Consider the following 22,561-nt stretch of genomic DNA (forward strand, 5'->3'; position numbering starts at 1 on the left):
AGAAGTGGAATTACTCATTCAAAGGGTGTACACATTTCACTGATGCTCCCCTGTGCAGGGTTTTTTGTTTCCTTGCAGCTTACAGCTCGCCCGACATTGTATATTATCATTCTTTTATATCTCTATTAATCTCTTAGATGAAAAATTGTGTCCTGCTTAATATATATTTCTTTAATTACTAATGAAATTAAGCATATTTTTGGCTATTTGACTTACATTCCTTAGCCATTTTTCCATTGTATCATTCATCTTTCTCTGTTTTTTTTTTGTTGTTGTTGTTGTTGTTGTTGTTGTTTTTAAGATAGAAGCTGGTGTTCAACTCCTATTATGTGGACTCCAAAGCCCGTGTCCTGTGTCTAGTGCCTTATGGTGAAGGCTTGTGTCCTTAATCATGGAATCAGCGTAGCAGGGATTAATGAGTGTCTCCATCAGCTGCTAAGGCCCCAAAGCCAGTTGGGGTTGGTGGGGGAGGTGTGTTTTGTTGTGGGCAGGTCTATGCAAGCTTACCCCCAAAAGTCTGAGGGAGCTGAGAGGCCAAAGAAAAAGGCTAACAGATCCAGTTTCTTAGAACGAAACATTTAATAGGCACTTAGGAACAGAAGCCATGTTTGTGTCTCTGGCGGCAGCAAGACAAATGGTGGATCCTGTGCCATTATTCCCAGATCCAGGGCTTATATACCATAGGTGAAGAGTATGTGTGATTCAGAAGGAATGTGTAAGATAAAGTACAATAACATTAAGGTTTAGACCTAAGGTCAGGATTCATGGAAAGTATGTGCTGTTACGCAAGGAACTGGAAATCTTAGAGGCCTTCCCAGAGCTGGGGTTAATCAGAAGTCAACATGGCAGATTAGCATCCACCACAGAGGAGCTTCAGCCTCCACAAGGCATTGTAAGGGGTCTGGACCCAGCGCTCCAGCCTCACCTGGCTCCTTTGACTTCCCTTTGCTTCTCCAGGTAAATGTGAGCCCTGGGCATAGGTTGGAGAGTCTAGAAAGACCTCCTCAAAGCGTATGCCCTGATGTTAATTCATGCCATTCAACTTAGCAAGTGTTTATCTGTGTCTACTGTGATTTGGGGGCACAGAAATGAGTAAGATTGACCTTTCACTCTATTTACATAGAGGGAGACAGATGCAAGCAGAGTATAATTTCCATAATGAAGGCCCAAAGTGTTTTGGGAGCATTCATGGGGATGGGAGAGGTTTCACAGGCAGGGTGTGTCTGAAGCATTCATTCTCTCTTTCTTTTTTTTTTTTTTCTGAATGTATAAAGCTAACATAAAGCAGTCCTCGCTCTAATTTTTTTTTTTTATTTTGCTTTAAGTTCTGGGGATACATGTGCAGAATGTGCAGGTTTGTTACATAGGTATACATGTGCCATGGTGGTTTGCTGCACCTATCAACCCATCATCTAGGTTTTAAGCCCTGCATGCATTTGGTATTTGTCCTAATGCTCTCCCTCCCCTTGATCCCCAATCCCCGACAGGCCCCGGTGTGTGATGTTCCCCTCCCTGTGTCCATGTGTTCTCATTTTTCAACCCTCACTTATAAGTGTGAACATGTGGTGTTTGGTTTTCTGTTCCTGTGTTAATTTGCTGAGAATGATGGCTTCCAGCTTCATCCATGTCCCTGCAAAGGACATTAACTCATTCTTTTTTATGGCTGCATAGTATTCCATGGTGTATATGTGCCACATTTTCTTTATCCAGTCTATCATTGATGGGCATTTGGGTTAGTCCCACGTCTTTGGTATTGTAAAGAGTGCTGCAATAAACATATGTGTGCACATGTCTTTATAGTAGAATGATTTATAATCCTTTGGGTATATACCCAGTAATGGGATTGCTGAGTCAAATAGTATTTCTGGTTCTAGATCCTTGAGGAATTGCCACACTATCTTCCACAATGGTTGAACTAATTTACACTCCCACCAACAGTGCAAAAGAATTCCTATTTCTCCACAGCCTTGCCAACATCTGTTGTTTCTTGGCTTTTTAATAATTGCCATTCTAACTGGCGTGAGATGGTATTTCATTGTGATTTTGACTTGCATTTCTCTAATGACCAGTGATGATGAGCTTTTATTCATGTGTTTGTTGGCCTCATAAATTGTCTTCTTTTGAGAAGTGTCTGTTCATATCCTTTGCCCACTTTTTGATGGGGTTTTTTTTTCTTGTAAATTTGTTTAAATTCCTTGTAGATTCTGGATATAAGACCTTTGTCAGATGGGTAGATTGCAAAAATTTTCTCCCATTGTGTAGGTTGCCTGTACATGCTGATGATAGTTTCCTTTGCTGTGCAGAGAAGCGTTCATTCTTAAATGGTATGAGGGTTAATTTTATGTGTCAGCTTGGCTGGGTCACAGTGCCCAAGACATCAGGTCAAACATTATTCTGAATGTTTCCATAAAGGTGTTTTTTGGATGAATTAATATTTAGGCTAGTGGTATGTGAGTAAAGCAGATTGTCCTCCATTAAGGAGGTACCCCTCATCCAATCAGTTGAAGGTCTTAATACAACAAAGACTGACCTCCCCTGAGCAGGAAGGAATTCCGTCAGAAGACAGGACCTCAGACTTGAACAGCAACATCAGCCCTTCCCTGGGTCTCCAGCCTGTCCACCCTGCAGAGTTTTTTTTTTTTTTGAGATGGAGTTTCACTCTTACTGCCCAGGCTGGAGTGCAGTGGCGTGATCTGGGCTCACTAAAACCTCCGCCTCCTGGGTTCAAGCAATTCTCCTGCCTCAGACTCTTGAGTAGCTGAGATTACAGGCACTGCCACCACGCCTGGCTAATTTTTGTATTTTTAATAGTTAACGGGTTTCACCATGTTAGCCAGGCTGGTCTTGAACTCCTGACCTCAGGTGGTCAGCCAGTCTCGGCCTCCCAAAGTGCTGGGATTATAGGCGTGAGCCACTGTGCCCAGCCATCACTCTGCAGACTTTGAACTTGTCAGCCTCTATAATGCTGTGAGCCAATTTTCTCCCCCTGCCCCCTAATCCCATTGGTTCTGTTTTTCCTGGAGAGCTCTTACTAATACAGATGGATATCTGTGGCCCTCTCCAAGGGCTCCCTGGCCCATTTGCTCATAGATAAGACAGTATTTGCCAGCAGATAGAAGAGGGGCTACCATGGACTGCATTGAGACAGCCACTCCATGCTGAAGAGGCAGAAGTCCCACCAGGTAATTGCTTGCCACTGCAAACATAGTTTAAGAGAGAGACAAACCAAGGCAAAGAAATTTCATCTCTTTCACTTTCTAGCTGGGAGGCTGGGGCACTAGGCTAAGCACTGAGAATGTGGCATTGAACAAGACTCTAAGGAAGAAGAGATTAAAACCATAATTAATTCATCTGAAATGTACCAAATGCTGCCATGGAGAAATGTGAGCATTAAGGGTGTTGAGAGGACCACGTCTGGTTGGGAAGTCAGGGAGGGCTTCTCTGAGGAAGTGGTATTTAGCTCAGATCCAAAGGAGAGGTAGAAGTCAACTGAGAGTCAGGAGAGCCTTCTGGTAGAGGGAACAGCATGTGGGAAAGCCCAGGAGAGGAGGAATTTCACAGAGTCAAGAGAAGCCTGGCACGGCTGGAGTGAGGTGGGTGGAGTGAGTGGTGGAGCTGAGATTGGAGAGGCAGCAGGGAGGCTAGTAGGATCTTGCAGGTCAATATAAGGACTGTGGGCACCGCTTTAAGGCACACAGAAAATTATTGAAGGGTTTTCAGCAAAAAGTGGCCTGATTATTTCTTAAGCTATTTTTTCTATTTTGCCCCCCTTCTCTCCCCTCCTTCTGTGACTCTAATAACACGTATGTTAGAGTGGTTCACTGATGATCTGTTCATATTTTGTCAGTCTTTTTTCTCTCCATTCTTCATTTTGGGTAGTTTCTATTGCTATGCCTTCAAGCTCACTGATCTTTTCTTCTACAATGTCTAATCTGCTGTTTATCCCATCCAATCTAGTGTTCCTCTCAGACATTGTAGTTTCCATTTCTACAAGTTCCATTTGGACCTTTAAAAACATATCTTTCATTTCGTTCCCATTTTCCTCTAACTTCCTGAAAATATGGAGCATATTTTTGATAGCTCTTTCAATACCCTTGTCTGCTAATTCCACTATTTGTCAACACTGAGTCTGTTTCTATTCATCAATTTTTCTCCAGGAAGGTAGAGGTTCTTAGGAATGAGATACTGTGGTTCATGAAAGTTTTTTAAGTATGGCCCAGGATATGAGCCACACTTGCTGATTCTTTGCATGTGTAGTAATATTTGATTGGCTGCCAGACAGTGTCAGTTTTATACTGTTGGATGATGGATTTGTTATATTCACTTAAATGATGTTGGCCTTTGTTCTGGCATGCAGTTAGTGACTTGGAATCTGATTGATGCTTTTGAGAGTTGTTTTTAAGCTTTGTTAGAGTGGATCCATAGCAGCCTTTAATCCAGGGTTAACTCATTCCCACTACTATGGCACTGCCCTGTGTGATTGTAAGGTCTTTCCACTCAGCTACTAGAAACATCTTGGCTTTATGTGTGCTCCAGAAATCATTTGGCTTCCAGCTGGCTGGTGGTTCTTCCCCTGCTTGAGTCATTTCCGCTCATGTGTGTTCATACCACCACTCAGCCAGAGACTTGAGGAGATCCTCCTGCAGTTCTCTGTGCAGTCCTCCCGACTTAAGACTCTCCTGTGACTTGGTCAATGCTATGGCCTGAATGTGTGTGTCCCCTCAAAATTCGTATATTGAAAGCTTAACCCCCAAGGTGATAGTACTTGGAGGTGGGGGCTTTGGGGAGGTGATTACGTCATGGGAGCTAAGCCCTCAGGAATGGGATTACTGTCCTCATAAAAGAGGCCAGAGAGAGCTTCCTGTCCCTTCCACCACATGAGGCTACAATGAAAAGATACCATCTATGAACCAGGAAGTGGGCTGTCCGATATTGAATCTGGTGGTGCCTTGGACTTCCCCACCATCAGGACTTAGAAATACATGTTTGTTGTTTAGAAGCCACTCAGTCTATAGTATTTTGTCATAGCAGCCCAAATGGACCAAGACAGTCAAGATGAGCTAAGGATGGAAATGGTGTTGCTAGCTGCCCCTCTCCTGCTCAGAGGCCTTGGCCTGATCCAGGTGCATAGCTCTTATCCCCGGTGCTCTGCTCATGCCCTCATTTCAGCAAGAAGGTAAGGGTTTCTAGGAATGAGATACTGTGGTTCATGAAATCTTTTTTAAAAATAGAGTAATATTGCTAAGGTGAAACAACAACAACAACAACAAAAGGCCTATGTAATCCTGGTCTAACGAGCGACCTCTGCAGTTTTGTCCTGGAATTATTCCCTGAGCCTGAACCCATAAGCCAACTTTTGACTTCTGATCCTTGGTGCCTGTGAGAACAATGGATTCTGCTTTTCTCACTTGCCCTGAATAAAATCTGTGGAATTCAGTCATGTGAGAATATGTGAACTTCATGCTGGATGTTCTGGAACACTAAGACTTAGGGAAAATATGAATAGAAACAGACGCTGTGTTGACAAATAATGGAATTAGCAGACAAGGGTATTGAAAAGTGGTTCAGATCGATGTGTCAGAAATGTCTAGAGACAGATTATTGAGGAAAATTAACAGGAAGGCTGTCTGTACTCAAAAGCCAAATCCCTGACTGTCTTAGCAGAGGTGGGAGCCACAATGCCCAGCCTGTTAAAGAGAAGCCTTTTTATTCACAATTTCTTCTTTAAATTGAGATAAAAATTCCTGTAACAGAAAATTAACCATTTTTAAAGTGCACAATTCATGGTATTTAGGACATTCACGATGTTGTGCAACAACGCCTCTATCTAGTTCCAAAACATTTTTACCACCCTGAAAGGAAATCCTGTACCCATAGGCAGTCGCTCCCCATCTTCCCCAGCCCCTGGGAGAAGCCCCCGCCGTTTTTTTTCACATAAGATTTCTAAGTGCCAGGGTTGGCACTAAGAATATCTTCTCTCAAGGGCTTTGAGGCATGGGGCAAAGAGCATGCATAGGCTTTAGAGGCAGACAGGGCCAGGATCTAAAGCCAGCTTTGAAACTTATCTGTGTGACCCTGGAGTAGTTTCTCAATCTCTCCAAGCCTCAAGTTGGGATAATGTCCACTTCACATTCAGTTTAAAAATATCTGAAGGGGTGTCTTTTTCAAGAATTGGGCTGGGCATGGTGGCTCACACTTGTAATCCCAGCACTTTGGAAGGACAAGGTGGGAAGATCGCATGAGGCCAAGAGTTTGAGACCAGCCTGGACAGCATAGCGAGATCCCATCTCTACAAAAAATGTTTAAGAATGATTGAAACTCAGATATGGCGGCTGCTTATCCTTGGGGTTCTGGGAATCTTAAACTTGGTCCTGATGTCCTTGCATTAGCCTTTAGCATCAGGGAAACCATGGGAACTATATTCAAGCATATTTGCGACATCAGCTTCTACTCCCCAAAACTTAACACTGTCCTTGTCTTATAGATGCTGAAGAATGAATGAATAAGTGAGGCAATCATTACCTACTCAGGCACTTCTGGAGATGTGTTGGGAATTAAGTCTAGGTGTTTGTTACTCGGGTCACAAATGTCATTCCATGGCAACCATTGGAATAGCCTTTTCACTTTTTGTTGTTGATGTTGTTATTTTCAGAGACGGGATCTTGCTCTGTCACCCAGTGGTGCAATCATAGCTCATTGTAACCTTGAACTCCTGGGTTCAAGTGATCCTCCTAACTCAGCCTCCCAAGTACCTGGAGTTACAGGCATGCAACACCCAGCTACCTTTTAAATTTTTTGTAGAGACAGAGTCTTGCTATGTTGCCAAGGTTGGTCTCAAACTCCTGGCCTCAAGTGATCCACCCACCTCAGCCCCACCAAAGTGCTGGGATTTCAGGCATGAGCTACCATGCCCAGCCAGCCTTTTAGGTTTGACACCATTACCCCTTAGGAGTCCTCTGTTTGTGGGAACACCGTGTCTTAGACTCTTCTACTTAAGTGCCACTATGACAGGGGATGGGGTGAGGACCTGGGCATGGCCTTGCATACCCTCAGAGATACTGGCCTCCCAGTCCTAGAGGCACAGCAATGGGATAGTCACTGGGTGCCCACCCTTCCCTGATGTGCAGGAAAGCTTCCTGCCATGTTCTTAGGGCACTCACAGAAGGCATTCATCATTGCTAGTCAGTGTGGGTTCCAAGCTTTTCTGGAACTCCTGTGAATGCTGTAAGTGGATTCTGAAGGTTAAGGACAATCTGGTCCCAGGCTTCCAGGCTGGAGGAATAAACTGACAAGGGCTTTGGGGTCCCTGGCAAGTAAGCAACTTCCCAGAAGGCCTAGCAGCTAAGTCTTAGCAAGCCCAGGCGTCTCAGGGTGAATACAGAACCGGCTGTTTTCCAAGGCTTTTCTGGGCACAGCTGAGCCAGGGGAAGGGACTGGGCCTCTTGAACTCCTGGGCGTGAGGGAGTCTGGCTTCCTGCATCCAGACAAGGGAGTTGTTTCCAGTCCCAATGGCCAGTGAGACACAACCCGACCTGCTAATGTGAGTCCTAATAAGGGGAGGGTTCCTGGAGTTGGGGTGAGCTGGAGCCTGTTCCTCTAATGCTGGCAGAGTCTCAAGAATGTAGTTCTTGGGGTTGGGTGCAGTGGCTCACGCCTGTAATTCCAGCACTCTGGGAGGCTGATGCAGGAGGATCACCTGAGCCCAGGATTCCAAGACCAGCCTGAGCAACATGGAGAAACCCCATCTCTACAAACAAACAAACCAACAACAACAAAAAAAACAAACAAAAATTAGCCAGCTGTGGTGGTATGTACCTGTGGTCCCAGCTACTGGGGAGGCTGAGGTGGGAGAATGGCTTCAGCCAGGAGGCTAAGGATGCAGTGAGCCATGATTGCACCACTGCACTCCAGCCTGGGTAACAGAGTGAGACCCTGTCTCTAAATAAATAAATAGAATGTAGTTCTCAGGGACCCAGGACTCAGAGGAGCTGTGAGTCAGAAGACAGGGTTTGCTGGATTTTATAGGTTCAGGGAGATTTCATAGGTTCAGGGAGAGCAGACCTAGGTTTCGTAAGGCAGAGAAGAGGAGGTGGATCCGCTTGGCTAGATCCAGGGTGAGGAACTTCCAGTGTGAGTTTTGGAGTTCCCCTTTTCATTGAGGTTTCCTGAAATCTTGTCAAAATTCTGTAATAACTTCCCCACTATTTTTCTGGCAGTTAGACCACAGCCCACTGATGGCTCTTAGCCAGAAGACTGAGCAAGGCACCCCCATTGGTCTCCCTGAAAGGCTGCGGATCCTTGCCTTACAGAATACACAGGTCTGCAGGGTGGGTGTCATCAGTGACCGAGAAACCACTTCCCAAGCCTTGGGTCAATCTCTGGAGCTCAGCCCCACAAGGGAAGGGAAGCCAGGAGCCCTGATGCCCAGTGGGTCTCGGTTTGCCTACTTCTGTGAATGAGCAGCCCTGGACCTCCTGCCATGGAGGGGGTCCCTCTCTCTCTCTCTCTCTTCTTCTTTCTCTCTCTCTTTTCTTGTCTCTCTCTTCCCCTCTCTCTTTTGCTTTTTGCTGTGTTGATGAACTTCTGGAGAAATGTGAGTCTTTTTTGTCCATCCAGGGGTGTACGGGCCTCAGCTCTTGTTCTGGCAGTTTCCCCATCTTCTGGAAAGCAGGATGGTGCACAGGACTGTGAGGGTGGGAGAAGGGGAGGACTATGGAGAACCTAGAGGGAAGGCTCTGGGATAGGATGTTTAGCAGAGAGGGCTGGAGGCAAGATGGGGAGTGGTAAGAAGGAAGCTAGACACACAGGGAACTGGGCATGGAGGCCATGGTCAGGGGTTTGGACTTCATTCTAAGGGGAGTAAGAGACCTGGACCCATTTTAAGTAGCAAAGGGGCATGAGTGGGCTTGCCATGAAGGACCCTCTGGCTGCAGTGTGGTCTGGGTGGGGTGGCATCAAATGGATAGACAGGCCTTATGTGGATTGAACATAGTGAGGCAGCAGGAAACCAACAGCGATTGCTGTTTTGGGCAAACAGTGGTACCACTGGCCAAGAGAAGGAAGGAGGGGTGCAGGGGCAGGTGGAGGCAATATGAGCTTAGGTTTGGGTGTTCTGAGTCTGAGAAATGTGGGTGACACCGGGCAAAGCTGTCCACTCAGCCGCTGGAGACAGAGCTCTGGAGAGACTCAGGTCTGGGGGGCCCTGGGCCCTTAGGTGGTGATGGAAGCCACCTGGGGAGAGTGAGAAGGGAGTCCTGGGACAGAGCCCTGACGAACGTCCATAGTGGGGTGCTGGGCAGTGGAAAGGAGGTGGCAAGGGAGCCTGGGAAGAGCATCCGGGATGGTAGAGGGAACAGGGGAGGACAGGCTCATGGCTGCCAGGGCAAAAGCGTGGTTTAAGAAGGAGAAAGTGTGCAAGTGTCAAAAGCTTCTGAGAGGCCCAGCGCAGTGGTTTGTGCCTGTAATCCCAGGACTTTGGGAGGCGAGATGGGTGGATCACTTGAGGTCAGGAGTTTGAGACCAGCCTGGCCAACATGGTGATACCCCGTCTCTACTAAAAAAAATACGAAAATTAGCTGAACGTAGTGGTCCGTGCCTGTAATCCCAGCTACTTGGGAGGCTGAGGCAGGAGAATCGCTTGAACCCGGGAGGTGGAGGTTGCAGTGAGACCACACCATTGCACACCAGCCTGGGCAACAGAGCGAGACTCTGTCTCAGGACAACAAAACAACAACAACAAAAAGCTTCCGAGAGGCTGTGGACAGAGGCCAGGCTACTGGGGGTCATGATGATGACCTTAGTGAGAGCAGTGGCATGGAAGAGATGGGCACAGATGTAACCAGAGATGGTTGCAAGGCGCTGAGAGGTGAGGGCTTGCGGCAAGTCTGGCAGTGAAGTGAACTTGGGGACAGGGAGTGGAGGAGGTGTTTACAGATACTCCAGGTGTCAACGTGCTTACATGTTTATTGGAAAGTCCAAATAGAAAGCAGGAGAGTGCCAAGTCCCCATGGAGGACGTTTGGGTGTTTCTAATTATGTTCCAATTACAACACAGCCTTCTATACACACCCTTAGGCACTTGTCCAGGTGTTTCCTTACAATAAATTCCTAGAAGTAGAACTACTGAGTCAAAAGCTACATACTAATTTTTTTTTTTTTTGAGATGGAGTTTCGCTTTTGTTGGCCAGGCTGGAGTGCAATGGTGTGATCCTGGTTCACCGCAACCTCCACCTCCCGGGTTCAAGCGATTCTACTGCCTCAGCCTCCTGAGTAGCTGGGATTATAGGCATGGGCCACCACACTCGGATTATTTTGTATTTTTAGTAGAGACAGGGTTTCACCATGTTGGCCAGGCTGGTCTTAAACTCCCGACTTTAGGTGATCCACCTGCCTTGACCTCCCAAGTGCTGGGATTACAGGCATGAGCCACTGCACCTGGCCAATATGTTTTACATTTCATTATATATTATGAAATTGCCCTCCACAAACTTTGAACTAGTTAAGGCAACTATTCATTGGTAATGACATCCTCACAAATATTGAATATTATCCATTTTAAGAGATCTTTGTCAGTATAACCCAAAACATTTCTCGTTGATGTTTTATATTGCATTCCTTTGGTCACTAATGAGATGGGCCTCTTTTTTATTTCTTTGAGATGGAGTCGCGCTCTGTCACCCAGGCTGGAGTGCAATGGCACGATCTTAGCTCACTGCAACCTCCATCTCCTGGGTTCAAGCGATTCTCTCACCTAAGCCTCTGGAATAGCTGGGATTACAGGCATGTGCCACCAGGCCCGACTAATTTTTTGTATTTTTAGTAGAGACAGGGTTTCACCATGTTGGTCAGGCTGGTCTTGAACTCCTGACCACAAGTGATCCATCCGCCTCAGCCTCCCAAAGTGCTGGGAGTACAGGTGTGAGCTACTGCACCTGGCTGAGATGGGCCTCTTTTCATAGGTCACTCATTATTTTTATTTCTTAATCTATCTGTTCATATCCCCCGCCCCACGCCTTTTTTTTTTTTCCAAGACGGAGTCTTGCTCTGTTATCCAGGCTAGAGTGCAGTGGCACAATCTCGGCTCACTGCAACCTCTGCCTCCTGGGTTCAGATGATTCTTGTGCTTCAGCCTCTGGAGTAGCTGAAATTGCAGGTGCTCACCACCATGCCCAGCTAATTTTTGTATTTTAAGTAGACACGGGGTTTTCACCATGTTGGTCAGGCTGCTCTTGAACTCCTGACCTCAAGTGATCCACCGGCCTCGGCCTCCCAAAGTGCTGGGATTATAGGCGTGAACCACTGTGCCAGGCTTCATTTTTCTATTGGGATGATAGTCTTTTTTCATTCATTTGTAAAGATATTAATTGTAACATATTTTTTCCTATCGGTTGTTTGTCATGGAACCTCACTGATGATGTCTTTCCCTACCAGAGTTCAAAATCATTTTGTAGGAAGCTCTCCTGTTCTCCTGTGGTCTAGAACCTCGTGCTCTTGCTAAACTCTGGCATCACATCGGCGACATCACCCTCTGACCGCAAAGAGTTTCACCATCTTTCATTTTTTGCTACTCTTCTCTTGACCTCCACTTCTCTTATTTTCTTTTTTTTTCTTTTCTTCTTCTTTTTAGACAGAGTCTCGCTCTGTTTCTCAGGCTGGAGTGCAGTGGCGTGATCTCGGTTCACTGCAACCTCCACCTCCTGGGTTCAAGCGATTCTCCTGCCTCAGCCTCCAGAGTAACTGGGATTACAGGTGCCTGCCACCATGCCCAGTTGATTTTTTTATTTTTAGTAGAGACAGGGTTTCACCATGTTGGCCAGGCTGGTCTTAAACTCCTGACCTCAGGTGATCCGCCCGCCTTGGCCTCCCAAAGTGCTGAGATTACAGGCATGAGCCACTGCGCCTGGCCCACTTCTGTTATTTTCTAAGCCTAATTGGGGTCCACAGTTTTCGTGGATTTTTTTCTTTAAAAAAAGCCATTGTGGCTTTTTTGTTTTTGTGAGACAGGGCCTCACTCTGTCATTCAAGCTGGAGTGCAGTGGTGCGACCTGGTCCCACTGCTCCCACAACCTCCCAGGCTCAGGTGATCCTCCCACCTCAGCCTCCTGAGTAGCTGGGACAACAGGCATGTGCCACCACTCCTGGCTAATTTTTAAAAATTTTTTTGTAGACGCAGGGTTTCATCACGTTGCTGGTCACAAAGGCCTGCCTTGGCCTCCCATGCCATTGAGATTATAGGCATGAGCCACTGCGCCTGGCCCGCATTTGGTGTCTGAACACTTTTCTAGCGTGAACAGGCAGGCTCTGAGCTTGCTTTCCCTGGGCCCAGGCTAGACCAACTTCTACCAGGTAGGCTGGCAAAAATCCATGACATTCAGCCATCAGGGCGAGGTCCCAGTAGTGAACTCTTGCTAATCCCTGAAGAAAAGTTGCTCAAGCATCTCTGGGGAGGCCTGGCCTTCCCTAAACCCTACCTTCTACCCTTTTCTTGGATCCTGCCTCAGCTGTTTTTACTGTCCTATTATCTCCTAAAGGGTCTCAAGCAATAAAAGTATCAAATTATTTTGTTTTATTTTATTTTATTTTTATTTTTTATTTCATTTTGAGAGACAGTCTCACTGTGCCACCCAGGCTGGAGTGCAGTGGCGTGATCTCAGCTCACTGCAATCTCTGCCTCCTAGGTTGAAGCAATTCTCCTTCCTCAGCCTGCCAAGTAGCTGGGATTACAGGCATGCGCCACCACGCCCAGCTAATATTTGTATTTTTAGTAGAGACAAGGTTTCACCATGTTGGCCAGGCTGTTCTCAAACTCCTGACCTCGGGTAATCTGCCTGCCTCAGCCTCCCAAAGTGCTGGGATTACAGGTGTGAGCCACTGCTCCCAGCCTCAAAATAATTTTAATGTTGGGTTTATTCTTGGAGGACTCAGGAGGTGGCAGGCATCACCTGCCAGGTGCCCTCCTTGCCACTTTGTATCTGCTGATGTCTGGCCTCTCTTGCTCTCCTTCCCCTGGTTCTTCTATGACCCGGGTGCTTGGATGACAGAAGAGGTTAGATGTTGTCAGAAAAGTGTAATCCTGTTGCTGGGAAAAAAGATGTGGGAGATTCGTGTGCAGGAGAAGAGGGAAAGGATAGTTTTCATTGTATTGTTTATTATAAAAAATTTCAAGCATAGACAAAAGTAGAGAAAATAGTATAATGAACCCTCATGTATTCATCTCCAGCTTCAACAGTTTTCAGCCCAAGGCCAGATACGTGCCATCAATACCCCACCTGCTTCTCACCCACAGTGTTTCAAAGCAAATCCTGGAGATCATAAAATTTCATCTGTAAATAGTTCATTATGTATGTCATAAAGATTAAGACTCTTAAAAACATAAATATGGCTGGGTGTGGTGGCTCATGCCTGTAATCTCAGCACTTTGGGAGGTCGAGGTGGGTGGATCGCCTGAGGTCAGGAGTTTGAGACCAGCCTGGCCAACATGGTGAAATCCCACCTCTACTAAAAGTACAAAACAAAACAAAAAATAGCCAGGTGTGGTGGCAGGCGCCTGTAATCCCACCTACTTGGGTCTCGCTGTGTCCCCCAGGTTGGAGTGCAGTGGCATGATCTCAGCTCACTGCAAGCTCCGCCTCCTGGGTTCCCGCCATTCTCCTGCCTCAGCCTCCCGAGTAGCTGGGACTACAGGCGCCCGCCAACACGCCCGGCTAATTTTTTTTTTAAGTATTTTTAGTAGAAACGGGGTTTCACTGTGTTAGCCAAGATGGTCTCGATCTCCTGACCTCGTGATCCGCCCGTCTCGGCCTCCCAAAGTGCTGGGATTACAGGCGTGAGCCACCGCGCCTGGCCAAGAGCACCCTTAACATAACTAACTCCATCTTAGAAAAAGACTCCGTTTTATATTTTGTAGGACACGTTGCCAACAGGGATAAGATGTTTTCTTTAATAAACAAATTTTAAAAAAGACTGTATCCAACCAGATAAGGTCACAAACAAGCACACACTTCCACTGTTAGTCCTCACCAGAGGACTCTGGCTGTAACAGGTTAGGCCTTCAGCAGCTCCAAAGGGTCGTCCTAACTGACACTGTCTCACAGTAATGCGTGATTAAAAACTCAGCATGTGCTGTCGAAGGCTCAGCTACCTCAAAGCCTCTTCTTTGCAAGGCCAATGGACCACCCCACCCAGACTAGGACTACTTTTATATTCTTCACTCCCTTCAACTGGTTCGTTAACGCTTTCTCCCATTTCTTTTTCCTTTTGATGTTAAATATTACTTTGTTTGTTGTGAAATGTTTAATCTGTAACTTACATGTTAAGTACTGTGTATGATTCGCAATACTGACTGACTTGTGGATGGCTTGAGCCTGTGTGCCACGGCTCTGACTCCCGGGTGAGCAGGCAGTACTAAGGAGAACCTGCCTGTGGCTCTGACTCCCGAGTGAATGGGGCAGTACTAAGGAGAACCTGCCTGTGGCTCTGACTCCCGAGTGAATGGGGCAGTACTAAGGAGAACCTGCCTGTGGCTCTGACTCCCGAGTGGATGGGGCAGTACTAAGGAGAACCTGCCTGTGGCTCTGACTCCTGAGTGAATGGGGCAGTATTAAGGAGAACCTGCCTGTGGCTTGACTCCCGAGTGAGCGGGCAGTACTAAGGAGAACCTGCCTTAGATGTAGGAGATTTGTGTGCAGGAGAAGAGGGAAAGGATAGTTTTCATTGTATTGTTTATTATAAAAATTTTCAAGTGTAGACAAAAATAGAGAAAATAGTATAATGAACCCTCATGTATTCATCTCCAGCTTCAACAGTTTTCAGCCCAAGGCCAGATATGTGCCATCAATACCCCACCTGCTTCTTACCCACAGCGTTTCGAAGCAAATCCCAGAGATCATAAAATTGGGAACTCCATGTAGCTTGTGGCTTTTGTGATTGAAATAGCACCAATAAAAGCCTGACATTATAAAAAAGACACAAATGTGTGTAGACCTGCTTATCTCTGACCTTGCACTGCTTATGACAGTCCTATTTATAGAGGGGATATCTTTCCTAAATTATCATTTTAAAAATAGCTTTATGTGTCAGCTCTCAAAGTACATTTATCTACTATTTTATTTATCTTACAATTAAGGTAGGGAAGGTAAGGGTTATTTTTCATGAAGTAGGCAGTCAGAGGCAGAAGGGGGTCTCCTGCAAGGTTGGAAGACTGCAAAGGGGAGAGCATGAAAGGAGGCCCCCCTAACACTCACCCCCATGAATGCATCCTCACCTTTGGGAAGAGGGAGAGGGGGAGGGGCAGCCCACTGGGTCATCTTCTGCTGAGCCCTGAGCTAACTCTGAAGTCAAGCATGGGTTGATGGTGTCCCTCCAGCAGGGACTTTGGCTTTGAGCTCTCATTAACTGCCTCCCACATCTGGTGTATTTGGCACATGATCAATAACACTGGTTGAATAGATTTTTTTTTTTAAAGAGAGGAAATAAAATAGCAGGAAGAGCCTTCATATGTTAGTGTTAAAGTGGAACTTGGAGATCTGCAGGTCCAGGTCCAAGCAATTTTTGCAACTAAGAAAACTGAGGTCCAGAGGGGAGAAGTGACTTTGCCAAAGTAACGTGGTGCCCCAGGGCTGCTAAGGCCTCCCATGTGGTCTCTCCTGCCACTTATTTCTAATTGGTTCTCTCTGGGGTGAGGGAGGTGATTTGAAGTCACCAGAGAAGAAGGGCAGGGGATCTCTTCTGTGTCTGCTTTCCCAAACGTTGGAAAGATGTCAGCCTAATCATTTACGTCCCAACGGCGTGAAGAAGCTCAGCCTGCCTTAACCACTTTTGTAACCTGGGTCCCTGGCAAGCCCACCTCGAGCCTTTCTAGCAGACTTCCTCTTCCAAAAGTTCCAGCTTCAGATGGGCTGGAGAGGTGTGTTTTAAACATCTCCTAAAGAACAGCATCTTTAATAAAAATAATCACCAGAAACTAGTACATACACCTCTATGCACACAAACTAGAAAGCCTAGAAGAAATGGATAAATTCCTGGACATAGACACCCTCCCACGACTGAACCAGGAAGAACCTGATTCCCTGAACAGACCAATAATGAGCTTAAAATGGAATCAGTAATAAATAGCCTACCAAGAACAACAATAAAAAGCCCAGGACCAGATGGATTCACAGTCATATTCTACCAGATGTACAAAGAAGAGCTGGTACCATTCCTACTGAAACTATTCTAAAAAATCGAGGAGGAAGGACTCCTTCCCAATTCATTCTATGAGGCCAGCATCATCCTGATACCAAAACCTGGCAGAGACACAACAAAAAAAGAAAACTTCAGGCCAATATCCTTGATGAACACTGATATAAAAATCCTCAAGAAAATACTTGCAAACCAAATCCAGCAGCACATGAAAAAGCTTATCCACCACCATCAAGCTGGCTTCTTGCCTGGGATGCAAGATTGGTTCAACATATGCAAATCAATAAATGTGATTCATCACATAAACAGAACTAAAGACAAAAACCACGTGATTATCTCAATAGACACAGAAAAGCTTTCAATAAAATTCAACATCCCTTCATGTTAAACACTCTCAATAAACTAGGTATTGAAGGAACATACCTCAAAATAATAAGAGACAGCTATGACAAACCCACAGCCAACATCATACTAAGTGGGGAAAAGCTAAAAGCATTCCCCCTTGAAAACTGGCACAAGAGAAGGGTGCCGTCTCTCACTACTCCTATTCATTATAGTATTGGAAGTCTTGGCAAGAGCAATCAGGCAAGAGAAAGAAATAAAGGGCATCCAAATAGGAAGAGAAGAAATCAAACTATCCCTGTTTGCAGATGACATGATTCTGTATCCAGAAAACCCCATAGTCACAGCCCCAAAGCTCCTTCAGCTGATAAACAACTTCAGCAAAATTTCAGGGCACAGAGTCAATGTACAAAAATCACTAGCATTCCTATACACCAACAACAGCCAAGCTGAGAGTCAAATCAGGAATGGAATCCCTTTTACAATTGCCACAAGAATAAAATACCTAGGAATACAGCTAACCAGGGAGGTGAAATGTTTCTACTATGAGAATTACAAAGCACTGCTCAAAGAAATCAGAGATGACATGAACAAATGGGAAAATATTCCATGCTCATGGATAGGAAGAATCAATATCATTAAAATGGCCACACCTCCCAAAGCAATTTACAGATTCAATGCTCTTCCTATCAAACTACCAATGGCATTTTTCACAGAACTGAGAAAAACTATTTTAAAATTCATATGGAACCAAAAAAGAGCCCGAATAGCCAAGGCAATCTTAAGCAAAAAGAACAAAGCTGGAGAGATGCATCATGTTACCTGACTTCAAACTATACTACAGGGCTACAGTAAGCAAAACAGCATGGTACCGGCACAAAAACAGACAGATAGACCAATGGAACAGAATAGAGAGCCCAGAAATAAGGCTGCACACCTACAACCATCTAATCTTTAACAAAGCTGACAAAAACAAACAGTGGGGAAAGGACTTCCTATTCAATAAATGATGCTGTGATAACTGGCTAGCCATATGCAGAAGATTGAAACTGGACCCCTTCTGATATGGTATGGCTCTGTGTCACCACCCAAGTCTCATGTTGAATTGTAATTCCCAGTGTTGGAGATGGGGCCTGGTGGGAGGTGATTGGATAATGGGGGTGGTTTCTAATGGTTTAGCACCATCCCCCCACTGTTCTCCTGATAGAGTTCTCATGAGATCTGGTTGTTTGAAAGTGTGTAGCACTTGCTTCTTTGCTCTCTCTCTCTCCTGCTCTGGACATGTGAAGACTGTGCCTGCTTCCCGTTTGCATTCTGCCATGATTGTAAGTTTCCTGAGGCCTCCCCAGACATGCCTTCTATACAGCCTATGGAAGTGTGAGTTAATTAAACCTCTTTTTTAAAATAAATTACCCAATTTCAGGTAGTTCTTTATAGCAGTGTGAAAATGAATGAATACACCTTCCTTACACCATATACAAAAATCAACTCAAGATGGATTAAAGACTTAAATGTAAAATCTAAAACCATAAAAACTCTGGAACACAACCTAGGCAATACCATTCTGGACACAGGAATGAACAAAGATTTCATAATGAAGACACCAAAATCAATTGCAACAAAAGCAGAAATTGATATGGAATCTAATTAAACTTAACTGCTTTGGCACAGTAAAAGAAATTGTCAGCAATATAAACAGACAACCTACAGAATTAGAGAAAAAATTTTCAAACTATGCATCTGACAGAGGTCTAATATCCAGCATCTATAAGGAACTTAAATGAATTCCCAAAAAAAAAGGGAAACCAAACAACCCCATTAAAAAGTGGGCAAAGGAAATAAACAGACACTTATCAAAAGAAGACATACATGTGGCCAATAAGCATATGAAAAAAAGTTCGATATCACTGATCTTTAGAGAAATGCAAATGAAAACCACAATGAGATACAATCTCACGCCAGTCAGAATGGCTATTATTAAAAAGTCAAAAAATAACAGATGCTGGCGAGGTTATGGAGTAAAGGGAACACTTATACACTGTTGGTAGGAGTGTAAATTAGTTCAACCATTGTGGAAGGCAGTGTGGTGATTCCTTAAAGAACCAAAAACAGACTACCATTATACTCAGCAATCCTGTTACTGGGTATATACTCAGAGGAATATGTATCATTCTACCATAAAGACACATGCACACGAATGTTTATTGCAGCACTATTCACAATTGTAAAGACATGGAATCAACCTAAATCTGCATCAGTGAGAGACTGGATGAAGAAAATGTAGTACATATACACCATGGACTATTATGCAGCCATAAGGAAGAATAAGATAATGTCTTTCATGGGAATATGGGTGGCACTGGAAGCCATTATCCTTAGCAAACTAACCCAGGAACAGAAAACCACATACCACATGTTTTCATTTGTAAGTGGAAACTAAATGATAAGAACCCATGGACACAAAGAAGAGAACAACAGATACTAGGGCCTAATTGAGGGTAGAGGGTGAGAGGAGAGGGTAGAGGGTGGGAGGAGGGAGTAGAGCAGAAAAAAATAACTATTGGGTACTAGATTTAGTACCTGGGACATGAAATAATAAACCCCCACGACATGCACTTACCTATATAACAAACCTGCACATGAACCTTAAACATAAAATAAAAGTTGAAAAAAAAGAACAGTGTCTTTCACATTTAATAGAGATTTCTACTTTATCTGATATTAATTTTTGCTTCTTTTGTGTATGCATTTGCCATAGCCTTAACTTTTAACTGCTTGGGGTCTTTTTTTTTTTTTTTTTTTTTTTGAGACGGAGTCTTGCTCTGTCGCCCAGGCTGGGGTGCAGTGGCACGATCTCGGCTCACTGCAAGCTCCGGCTCCTGGGTTCACACCATTCTCCTGCCTCAGCCTCCCAAGTTGCTGGGACTACAGGCGCCCGCCACAATGCCCAGCTAATTTTTTGTATTTTTAGTAGAGACGGGGTTTCACCATGTTAGCCAGGATGGTCTCAATCTCCTTACCTTGTGATCCGCCCGCCTTGGCCTACCACCAAAGTGCTGGGATTACAGGCGTGAGCCACCGTGCCGGCAGTCATTTTGTTTTTAGTGAGTCTCCTGTAAACAACCTATAATTTAACTCTCATCTTTACTCCAGTCTGAGTCTTTGACATTTTATTGGAGGAACTTAAGCCATTGCTAATTATTGCCATAACTAATCTATATGTGGTCTTCCTCTCCAAAAGTCATAGCCCTGGTCTAATCATGAGAAAAACATCACATAAATCCCAGTTGAGGGATACCTGACAATTATCAAACCAGTAGTTCTCAAAACTGCCAAGGTCATCAAAAACAAGGAAAGTTTACAACCACTGTGGAGAACAGTTTGGAGGTTCCTCAAAAAACTAAAAATAGAGCTACCGTATGATCCAGCAATCCCACTGCTGAGTATATACCCAAAAGAAAGGAAATCAACCAACCCAAATGTCCACCAGTGATAGACTGGATTAAGAAAATGTGGCACATATACACCATGGAATACTATGCAGCCATAAAAAATGATGAGTTCATGTCCTTTGTAGGGACATGGATGAAGCTGGAAACCATCATTCTCAGCAAACTATCACAAGGACAAAAAACCAAACACCGCATGTTCTCACTCATAGGTGGGAATTGAACAATAAGAACACAGGGACACAGGAAGGGGAACATCACACTCCGGGGACTGTTGTGGGGTAGGGGGAGGGGGGAGGGATAGCATTAGGAGATATACCTAATGTTAAATGACGAGTTAATGGGTGCAGCACACTAACATGGCACGTGTATACATAACAAACCTGCACGTTGTGCATATGTACCCTAAAACTTAAAGTAGAATAATAATAAAATTAAAAAAAAGAATTTTCCCAGAAGTAACAAGCAAAAAAAAAAAAAAAAAAAGAAAGGAAATCAGTATATTAAAGAGATATCTGCACTCCCATATTTGTTGCAGCTCTGTTCACAGTAGCCAAGATTTGGGAGCAACCTAAGTGTCCATCAACAGATGAATGGATAAAGAAAATGTGGTATATACACACAACAGAGTACTATTCAGCCACATTAATCTCTTATAAAAGTCATTTTCTTAGGGTGAATACTGCACCCTGGAAGAGGGCACCTCATCCTTGAAAGCCATGGTCGCCATGCTGGTGCCTTCAAAAAAGAATGAGATCCTGTCATTTGCAACAACCTGGATGGAACTGGAGGTCATTATATTAAGTGAAATAAGCCAGATACAGAAAGACAACCATTGCATGTTCTTTTATTTGTTGGATCTAAAAATCAAAACAATTGAACCTGTGGACATAGAGAGTAGAAGGATGGTTAGCAGAGGCAAGGAAGGGCAGTTGGGGGTGGGGGTGGAGGGGAGTTAGGGATGGTTAATGGGTACAAAACAATAGTAAGAATGAATGAATAAGACCTAGTATTTGGTAGCACAATGGGGTGACTATAGTTAATAATGACTTACTTGAACACTTTAAAATAACTAAGAGAGTATAATTGGATTATCTGTAACACAAAGGATAAATGCTTGAGGGGATGGATACCCCATTCCCCAGGATGTGATTATTATGCATTGGATGCCTGTATCAAAACATCTCATGTATCCCAAAATATATACACCTACTGTGTACCCACATAAAAATAAAAAATTATTTAAAGATATAAGGAAAGTTTGAGAAACTGCCACAGACAAGAGGAACCTAAGGAGACATGATGACTAAATGCAATGTGGCTCCTGGGTTAGATTCTAGGGCAGAAAATGGACATTAGGTTGAAACTAGGGAAAGCTCAACAAAGTATAAACTTAAAAAACAAACAAACAAAAAATCCCACAAAGAAAACTCTAGGTCCAAATGGCTTCTCTGGTGAATTCTACCAAACATTTAAGGAAAAAATAGCATCAGTTCTACATAAAAGCTTCCCAAATTAGAAGATGAAGAAATAATTCCCATATAAAAATAACTCTGAAAGAATCATAAACCTACGTGTAAGAGATTTAAAAGCTAAAATGATATAATCCTAGAACAAAACATAAGAAAAAAAACATAGTGAACTTGAGTTAGGAAAAGATTTCTTGAATACACAAAAGTAGCAATAACTCTAAAAGAAAAAATTAATAAATTGCATTTCATTAAAATTAAAAATGTTTTCTTCCTCAAATAACACTGTTAATAAAATAAGTCAGGTCACAGACTGAGAAAAAATATTTGTGAAACAAAAATCCATCAAAGGGCTTGTACACAGAATATGTAAAGACCTCCGACAACCCACTTATAGCAAAGCAAAAACCCAATAAAAGGTGGCAAAATATTTCAATAGTCACTTCCTCCATATATATGGGTGGCAAATAAGGCACTTCACTAAAGATTTTATGTATATCTACCTCTATAGATATATATCACAACATCATTTGTCATTAGGGAAATTCAAATTAAAACCACAATGAGATCACAGCGAGGTACCACTGCACCCAACTAAAATTTAAAACACTGAAAACACCAAGTATTGGCAAGGCTATTGAGCAATTGAGAACTCTTATGCATTGTTGGTGGGAACCCAAAATGATCCAGCCACATTGGAATATAGTTTGGAGTTTCTTTTAAAGTTAGGCATACACTTACTATGTGAGCCAGCAATTCTGCTCCTAGGCACTTACCCAAGAGAGAAGGAAATATTTGGTCAAAGACTCATACACGATGTGCCTAGCAGTTTTATTCACAATAGCTGAAAACTGGAAAAAACTCAAATGTCCATCAACTGGTGAATGGAGAAACAAATTGTGGTATATCCATAAAATGGAATGCTATGCAGCTGTAAAAAGGAAAAAGCTACTGCTACATGCAACAACATGGATGAATCTCAAAAGCATTAAGCTAAATGAAAAAGGCCAGACAACTAAAACTACATGCTGTGTGAGTCTACTTCTATGACACTCTAGGAAAGGCAAAACTATGATGACAGGAAAAGCACCTCAGTGACTGTCAGGGACTACCAGGTAGG

Source organism: Hylobates moloch, unplaced genomic scaffold (assembly GCF_009828535.3).
Source record: "Hylobates moloch isolate HMO894 unplaced genomic scaffold, HMol_V3 SCAFFOLD_5, whole genome shotgun sequence".
Taxonomy (NCBI): Eukaryota; Metazoa; Chordata; class Mammalia; order Primates; family Hylobatidae; genus Hylobates; species Hylobates moloch.